This window comes from Pristiophorus japonicus, chromosome 2 (genome assembly GCF_044704955.1).
Source record: "Pristiophorus japonicus isolate sPriJap1 chromosome 2, sPriJap1.hap1, whole genome shotgun sequence".
NCBI lineage: Eukaryota > Metazoa > Chordata > Chondrichthyes > Pristiophoridae > Pristiophorus > Pristiophorus japonicus.
Genome location: NC_091978.1, coordinates 306,732,574 through 306,741,897, shown reverse-complemented (window position 1 = coordinate 306,741,897; position 9,324 = coordinate 306,732,574). Strand labels below are relative to the sequence as shown.

Here is a 9,324-nt window from a genome sequence, read left to right as displayed (position 1 = left end):
GGGCGGGTGGGGAGCAGGTGTTGGGTCAGGGCGGGGGAGCGGGTGTCGGGTCTCGGGTCAGGGCGGAGGGGGGAGCGGGTGTCGGGTCTCGGGTCGGTGCGGGGGGGGGGGGAAGCGGGTGTCGGTCGGGGCGGGGGAGGTGGTAGCGGGTGTCGGGTCGGGGCGGGGGGGGAGGTGAGCGGGTGTCGGGTCTCGGGTCGGGGCGGGGGGGGGAGCGGGTGTCGGGTCTCGGGTCGGTGCGGGGGGGGGGGGAAGCGGGTGTCGGTCGGGGCGGGGGAGGTGGTAGCGGGTGTCGGGTCGGGGCGGGGGGGGAGGTGAGCGGGTGTCGGGTCTCGGGTCGGGGCGGGGGGGGGAGCGGGTGTCGGGTCTCGGGTCGGTGCGGGGGGGGGGGGGAAGCGGGTGTCGGTCGGGGCGGGGGAGGTGGTAGCGGGTGTCGGGTCGGGGCGGGGGGGGAGGTGAGCGGGTGTCGGGTCTCGGGTCGGGGCGGGGGAGGTGGTAGCGGGTGTCGGGTCGGGGCGGGGGGGGAGGTGAGCGGGTGTCGGGTCTCGGGGCGGGGGGGAGGTGAGCGGGTGTCGGGTCTCGGGTCGGGGCGGGGGAGGTGGTAGCGGGTGTCGGGTCGGGGCGGGGGGGGAGGTGAGCGGGTGTCGGGTCTCGGGGCGGGGGGGGAGGTGAGCGGGTGTCGGGTCTCGGGTCGGGGCGGGGGAGGTGGTAGCGGGTGTCGGGTCTCGGGGCGGGGGGGGAGGTGAGCGGGTGTCGGGTCTCGGGTCGGGGCGGGGGAGGTGGTAGCGGGTGTCGGGTCGGGGCGGGGGGGGAGGTGAGCGGGTCTCGGGTCTCGGGGCGGGGGGGGAGGTGAGCGGGTGTCGGGTCTCGGGTCGGGGCGGGGGAGGTGGTAGCGGGTGTCGGGTCGGGGCGGGGGGGGAGGTGAGCGGGTGTCGGGTCTCGGGTCGGGGCGGGGGGGGAGGTGAGTGGGTCTCGGGTCTCGGGTCGGTGCGGGGGGGGGAAGCGGGTGTCGGTCGGGGCGGGGGAGGTGGTAGCGGGTGTCGGGTCGGGGCGGGGGGGGAGGTGAGCGGGTGTCGGGTCTCGGGTCGGGGCGGGGGGGGGAGCGGGTGTCGGGTCTCGGGTCGGTGCGGGGGGGGGGGAAGCGGGTGTCGGTCGGGGCGGGGGGGGGGAAGCGGGTGTCGGGTCGGGGCGGGGGGGGAGGTGAGCGGGTGTCGGGTCTCGGGTCGGGGCGGGGGGGGAGCGGGTGTCGGGTCTCGGGTCGGTGCGGGGGGGGGGGAAGCGGGTGTCGGTCGGGGCGGGGGGGGGGAAGCGGGTGTCGGTCGGGGCGGGGGGGGAGGTGAGTGGGTCTCGGGTCTCGGGTCGGTGCGGGGGGGGGAAGCGGGTGTCGGTCGGGGCGGGGGAGGTGGTAGCGGGTGTCGGGTTGGGGCGGGGGGGGAGGTGAGCGGGTGTCGGGTCTCGGGTCGGGGCGGGGGGGGGAGCGAGTGTCGGGTCGGAGCGGGTGTCGGGTCGGGTCTGGTCGGCGGGGAGCGAGTGTCGGGTCTGGTCGGGCGGGGAGCAGGAGATGGCCGTGGGAGGAGCCTCATTCACGCAGCCCCAGTGAGGCCATTGGGCCAGGGCTAGGGGCTGCGTGCTTCGGGCCCCACCCACACAATTCGGCGCCTGGAGCTACTGCACTTGCATGCCCACTGTAGCGCGCATATGCAGAGGTCCCGGCACTGTTTTCAGTGCCGGGACCTGGCTCCGCCCCCCCACAGCTCGTGCTGACTGTGCCGAGGGCCAGAGGACCTGTAAGTAGGTGGAGAATACCGAGGATTTTTTTAGGAGCCGTTTTAGGCGCGTAAAACGGGCGCCCAGCTCGGAGGGGCGCCTGTTATTTTTCTTGTGGAAACTTGGGCCCAATATATCTAAGTTTACTAATGATACAAAGCGAGGTGGGAATGTAAGTTGTGAGGAGGATGCAAGGAGACCAAGGAGATACAGGCAGGCTAAGTGAGTGGGCAGCGGTCATGGCAAAAGGAATATAATGTGGAGAAATGTGAAGTTATCCACTTTGGTAGTAAAAAATAGAAAAACAGTATTTTTTAAATGGTGAGAGATTGGAAAATATTGGTGTTCAGAGGGACCTGGGTGTCCTTATACACTGAAAGTTAAGATGCAGGTACAGCAAGCAATTAAGAAAGAAAATGGAGCTAGATTTTCCACTTTTGTGCAGATGGGCGTTATTTCCGGCATGGGCGGCAAATATGGGTTTTCTGATCGCTGGCTTGTCGCCCACTTTCAAACTCCCAAGTTTCCATTTTATAAAATGGGCGTTACCGCGAGCGATCTGAAATGGGCGTTAGCGTTAAATCTCTCTGACCTTCTGCCGTAAAGTGTCACTGTCCTTAGCAACGGCATGGCAACGCTCGATTCCTGCGATTCAGGAGGTCAAGGGTCATCATTATATGTGCATAGGAGGAGATAGAGAGCGAGGGAGCTGAGAGGGACTGAAGGCGTGTGTTGGGTGTGGTGTGGCTGTTTTGGGAGATAGGAGGGAGAGTTTCGAGCTTTATAGCAAATTGTGCCAAAAGATTTAGCTGCTACCAGCCAGATATTTTCCCGAATTTGGTGCCTATAATGGAGGGAGTGGAGGAAGTGACACAGCACGCTGTGGAGACTGACGCTGAAGAGAACAGTGAGGTGGGAGAGGAGCAAATTGGAGGACGCAAAAGAGCGAGGAGGTTCTCGGACGAGGCTAATGCCTCACTCATGCAGGAGGTCGAGTCACACTGGGGTGATTTGACACAGGGAGGGTGTGGGAAGCCCACCCCAAAGGCCTACTAGAGGATATAGGCTGAGATAGCAGAGAGGTCTGGTCGGTGACCAATGAGGTGTGTGAGGGCAACCAACGACAAAAGCGATGGAACGACCTTGTTGAATCCACAAAAGTATTACATTTATTTACATGTACTTACGTATTTATATAATTTGATTTGTAACAGTCATGAGTGACTATCATCAGATGTGAGTTCTTTCACTTTTACCAGGAATGTTGTACTCAAAGCCTGCGGTCACAGTGCACGTCTTTAGGTAAAGAATGATAATTATCATGGTAATCATGATTACATCTGTCAGTTATGTGTTGTATCAGTCTCTGTGACAGTAGTTAGCAAAGATATAATGCAATTATTTCATGCCATGTCGTCCTGTTACCTTTTACAGAAGAAGCTATCGAGGAATAGGTCCAAGCAGAGACGAACAGGTGGGGGGCCACCAGTCATCAGCAACCTCACTGACATTGAGGAGCGGGTGCTGACACTAGTAGGGAGTAACCCCCGGATGGCCAAGCAGGCAGCTGAAGATCCTGAAGTGAAGCCACGTGAGTAAAGTATACATATTGCGTGATGTAAAGTCACACCCACTCATATTCGAACAATCATATATGATAGATGATTTCTAAAAGTGTCCTATAAATAATGCTGGCCTCATGAAAATCATTGCAATGCAGAATGTGTTGATGGGCATGAAGATTTTAATAGTGGTGATGTTTTTGTCGTGCATATGCTGTGTATAGCGCTGGACTCACCTTGTGACCCAAGGAGGAGGAGCCAGAGCCGAAGCCGAACGCAGCTGCTGGTGGCACAGCCGCGCTGTTGGAGAAGGGGCTGGGAGAGCGGCAGATGCCCGCGGAGCCGGGCAAGGCAGCGGCCAGACCCTCGGGCAATCTCTTCATTTGCTCTTTCGGCTGCGGAGCCACGTTCTCGAAGGACTGGCGGTTGCAGGCTCACCTCTGCAGACACACCGGGGAGAAACCATTTGCTTGTGCATATGAGGGTTGTGGTAAAGATTTCTCCAGAAAAGGTCACCTTGTAAGACACATTCAGATTCATAAAGGGGAAAAGCCATTTAGATGTACAGATGAAAGTTGCAATCAAACTTTCACAACAAAGGACAATTTGAAGAAGCACATCTCAAGAAAGCATGACAACGTAGAAAAACTTTATTTGTGGGATTTTGAAGGATGTGGGAGATCATTCAAGAAACATCAGCAACTCAAAGTGCATCAATATGAACACACAAATGTGCCACCATTCAAGTGCAATTATGAGGGTTGTGACAAGCATTTCAGTGTTCCAAGCAACGTCATGAAAAGATACATGCAGGTTATGCATGCAAAGTGGAATGCTGCTCATTTGTTGGTAAAACCTGGACAGAGTTACTTAGCCACAAGAAAAAGCAACACAGAAAAACCTTTGTTTGTAGCCAATGCAATAAGAATTTCAAATGCGCAGACTTTTTACAAGCACACCTTAAAATTCATGCTCAAGAGAAATTCATGTCTTACGATGTCCCAGGAAAGGCTGTGACAGAACCGACATAACATCATTTAATCTGCGAAGTCATGTTCTCTCATTTCATGAGGGACAACAACATTTTGGTTGTGAACACCCTGGCTGTAGGAAAGAATTTTCCATGAAACAAAGCTTGGAACCCACTCTGTTGTTCATGACCCTAAAAAACAGAAGTTAAAGGGAAAACGGCCTTGTCCTAAGCATGGTCTTGCCTTTCATCTTGCTGGATACATCCCTCCCATGAAACAGCCAGCTGCCACTTCAAGTACTTTAACTGAAATGCTTGAAAATGCCAAGATGTCAGAAATAAAGGAACACACTGAGCTAACTGAGCCAATGGTAGCCAATTAATGTCATCATTTATAATATTAATGAAATGGAAATTTTGGACTCTGAAGGCTTGTTACATTGCTATGTGGTTTTTGTAAATTCTTCATTAACTTACCTCAAAAGGGTAATGAGATTTTGCAGCCAGATTATAGACTTTCCATGGATACATCAGTGACCTTTTCAATAAGGAATGATCAGCCATGATCTTATAATGGTGGTGCAGGCTCGAAGGGCCGAATGGCCCACTCCTGCAGCTATTTTCTATGTTTCTATGTTTCTAGCACCCTCTTCTCCTCTAATAACTTCATTTGTGTTTTGCAGTTCAGTCTACAGCACATCCCAAGGCAAGACCACAGAGACCAGAAGGTGGGGGCGTGGAGCTGGACTCGGCAGACGATCCTACATCTGCTGCTGAGGAGCTGCATTGCCAGGCTCCAGAAAGCATTCCACTCCAAGGCCATCTAGTACTCCTCCGGACATTCCCACCTCCACTCTGAAGGTACCGGGCCCAAGCACCTCACGACAGGGCACCCCATTTGTCCCCAGGACGGCGCCGACCCTGCGGAGGTTTCGTGGACACGGCAGGTCTGCTCCACGAGTGCCATATGAGAGCGGCGAGATGATACAGTTGTACACAAGGACTGTTGACATAGGTGACCAGATGAGAGAGGCATTGGGGGGCATATCCCGACACCTGGCCAGCATCTCTGGCACCATGACCGAGTACGTACTGCGGATGGCGGAGGCCCTGGAGGCGATAGCCCGGAACACTGGTGGCACAGGCCTCGCAGTGGTCCCAGAGCGCGGCACGCCACCCCTGGGTTCCGCACCACCACTGCCAACGACACATGAGAGGCAGGAGCATGATCCTGCTTCTGCATCCGATAATGTTGCCACCTCGGTAGCCCCTGCTCCCGGATCCGTGCGACCACCAGCTCTGACTTCATCCCCCCCAATGAGGCACCGCCTAATCAGCTCCTCAGCCAGGCAGCGTGAGCGAGGAGAGGAAGGGGTAGCGGTGGGGAGAAGAAAGGGAGGGGGAAAGGAAAGTGAGGTGCATGTCCGCAGGTGATGGCTTTGTTATATCTCCATCTGGGTGTGTGTAATTTTTTTGTAATGTACGGGGGAGGGGGCCACCCTATTGGTTTGCATTTGTGTTCTGTTTTGCTGGACATGTTGACCATTTCATTGAAGTCAACGTTCGGAAAGGTGGGGTGGGGTGTTTTTGCCCATGATATTTATGATTTCAGACCAATGGTCGTATTAAATGTTATTTATTCAACATAACCTTGTTGCGCTTTGTCTCAGATAGCTGGACTGTTACACACTGCTGATTCCTTAACATGAAAGGTTATAATTACACTTAACTTGAATCAACTTAAACTTTAACTGGCACCAGGGTGATGCCCACCACTGATGTCTGAGCTCCACACACAGCAGTGTGTCAGCTTTGTCAATAACAGCAACATTCTTTCAGGCAAAGCGCTCATTTATGAGCTGCTGACTTAAGAGTCTTGCGGCTATGTAGCCACCACGGGGCCTTTCCTACGATCTGGAGGGGGTCGTGCGCATGGTTGCATAGTCAGCCTGATTGTCTGGCCCGAGGTCAGCATCCAGCCCCTTGTCCTCCTCTTCCTCTCTCTCCTGAGGTGGACCATCAGTCCCTTCTGGAAATTCTTGTCCCCTCCTGATAGCCAGGTTGTGCAGCATGGAGCACATGACCATGAATTGAGCTACCTGATCAGGGTTGTATTGTAGCTCCCCTCCTGAGTGCTCCAAGCATCTAAAGCACTGCTTAAGCACCTTAATTGTTTTCTGGACCACATTGCGTGTGGTTCTGTGGCTCTCATTGTATTGCTTCTCGGCCTCGTTGTGGGTGTCACACGGGGGGTCATCAGCCAGGTGACTAGGCCTTATCGTTTGTCACCAAGCATCCAGCATTGACCTTGTGGCTGACTGGTAAACAGGTCAGATACAGCACTCTCACACAGGATGTGAGCCTCATCGAAGCTGCCCGGATATTTGGCATTCACTGCCATAATTATCTGGTTATGGTCGACAACTCGTTGGACCTTCAGGGAGTGAAATCCTTTTCTGTTGCGAAAAACCTCTGTGTCCTGATAAGGTGCCCGCATGGCAATATGCATACAGTGTATTGCTCCCTGCACCTTGGGGAACTTAGCAATTCGGTAGAATGCTCCAGCCCTGTCAGTCTGAGCCTCTGTGGTCATAGGGAGACTGATAAAGTCCATCCAATGCGCGTACAGGGCTTCCATGACCTGTCTAATGCAGCAATGTGTGGAATGCTGAGACATAGGGGAAATATCGACCATGGAGGCCTGAAAGGAACCGGACGCGTAGAATGACAGTGCCGCAGTGACCTTGACCTCGACGGACAGTGATATCCTGAAGGTGCTGGCAGGCTGTAGATCTGCTCTAATGAGCTGGCATATCTCACTGATAACCACTTTGTGGAAGCGTAGTCTCCAAAGGCAGGTGTTCTCGGATAAGTTGAGGTAAGACCGCTTCACCTTGTAAGTGTGGGGGAGTATGGTCTGGACATCCTCATCAGTCTGGCATGTCTTAGAAGGGCACATAATGCTGTGGATTAGACGTTGTGCCATTTGCACTCTGCAGCATCTGCGTAGTAATCGATGCAGGCTGAGAAATGGCTGGCCCCATTACATTATAATGCCGATTGTTCACAAGCAATAAATTTCTCCACTAAGACACCTATAGTAAAACCCAATTGCCCACAGTCTGAAAAGATGTCTGTTCAGATGGTCACATCACCTGAGAAGAACTCCAGAGTAAATCCAAACTCCCCCGAAGTTGAAACAGCCTTTTCAATGAAGCGACCTGCGATATTCAAAATGGTGCCTACAGCGCTGTGATTAGTTCAGAACAGTTCAACTTTTTCAGAGCGGTGTTTTCGGTGAGCGATATTGTGGGCAAGATGTGTGCGAGGTGCTGAAAGTGATGCTGGGTGATATACTGGGCATTAGTTTCGGCAAATGTGATCTTTACGACAAAAAAAAGTGGGCAGTCGGTATTATTGAATCTCGGCGTTAATTACGTGCCGAAAGTAACGTTGGGCGATATTATGGGCATTGGGTTCGCCCATTCTGATGATTCCACCCAACAAAAGTGAGCGGCTGGTATTATTTTTTCTCAGCGTTAAGTACATGGCAAAAGTAACGCTCGGCAATAAGTGTCCGAGAAATGGGCGTCAGTTTCCACTTTGTGGCTAAATGGCCGCTATATGGGCGTTACACCTCATTTCAGCGTTAAAATGGATGTTAAGTGGGTGTTATGCATGCAAAAATAATGGAAAATCTAGCCCATGGTATTTTGGCCTTTATTACAAGAGGATTTGAGTATGAGTAATGATGTCTTACTGCAATTATATAGTGCTCTGGTGAGACCACATCTGGATTATTGTGTACAATTTTGTCTCCTTACCTAACAAAGGATATACTTGCCATAGAGGAAGTGCAACGAAGGTTCACCAGACTGATTCCTGGGATTGGGGGGATTGTCCTATGAGAAGAGATTAACTAGACTAGGCCTATATTCTCTAGAGTTTAGAATAATGAGAGGTGATCCCATTGAAACATACAAAATTATTATATGGCTTGACAGGGTAGATGCAGGGAGCATGTTTCCCCTGGCTGGAGAGTCTAGGACCAGGGATCACAGCTTCAAAATAAGGGGTCGGCCATTTAGGACTGAGATGAGGAGAAATTTCTTCACTCATAAGGTGATGAATCTTTGGAATTCTCCACCCCAGAGGGCTGTGGATGCTCAGTCATTGAGTATATTCAAAACAGAGATCGACAAATTTTTTAATATTAAAGGAATGAAGAGACATGGGGATAGTGCTGGAAAGTGGAGTTGAGGTAGAAGATAAACCATGATTTTATTGAATGGCAGAGCAGGCTCGAGGGATGAATGGCCTATCGCTGCTCCTAATTCTTATGTTCTTATATTGTGTTCTTATGAATTTCAGCCCCCTTGAGATAAAGGCCAATATCTCATGAGCCTTTTTGATTGTCTTTTTATAACCTCCCAAACCCATGACCTCTATCACCTAGAAATACAATGGCAGCAGGCACATGTGGACACTACCATCTCCATGTTCTCCTCCAAGTCACACACCATCCTGACTTGGAAATATATTGCCGTTCCTTTATCGTCGCTGGGTCAAAAACCCAGAAATCACTACCTAACAGCACTGTATGAGTACCTTTACGACAAGGACTGCAGCGGTTCAAGAAGGCAGCTCACCACCATCTTCTCAAGGGCAATTAGGGATGGGCAATAAATGCTGGCCTTGCCAGTGAATGAATGAAGAAAAATAAACTGTCGATTAGCTTTAAATGAACGGAATAAAATGAAAGCACAGTCATTGTTTCATATCATACTCTGAGCAGTACATCGGTGAAAATGGGGGAGAGGCTCTGAACAAGCTCTTTACATCGAATATACAGCACAGAAACAGGGCATTTGGCCCAACCAGTCCATGCCGTGTTTATGCTCCACTTGAGCTTCCTCCCGTCTTTCCTGACCTAACTTATCAGTATAACCCTCTATTCCCTTCTGAGATTCAGCACAGGCTTAACGGCCCGAATGGCCTTCTTCTGTGCTGTAACCATTCTATGAT

At 52.5% G+C, this 9,324-nt stretch overlaps 1 pseudogene; it reads left to right on the top strand.

Annotated features, from left to right (window-relative positions):
• Window positions 1-3,615: 3,615 nt before the first annotated feature.
• LOC139234185 (transcription factor IIIA pseudogene) lies at window positions 3,616-4,682 on the top strand (annotated as a pseudogene).
• The last annotated feature ends 4,642 nt before the right edge of the window (window positions 4,683-9,324 follow it).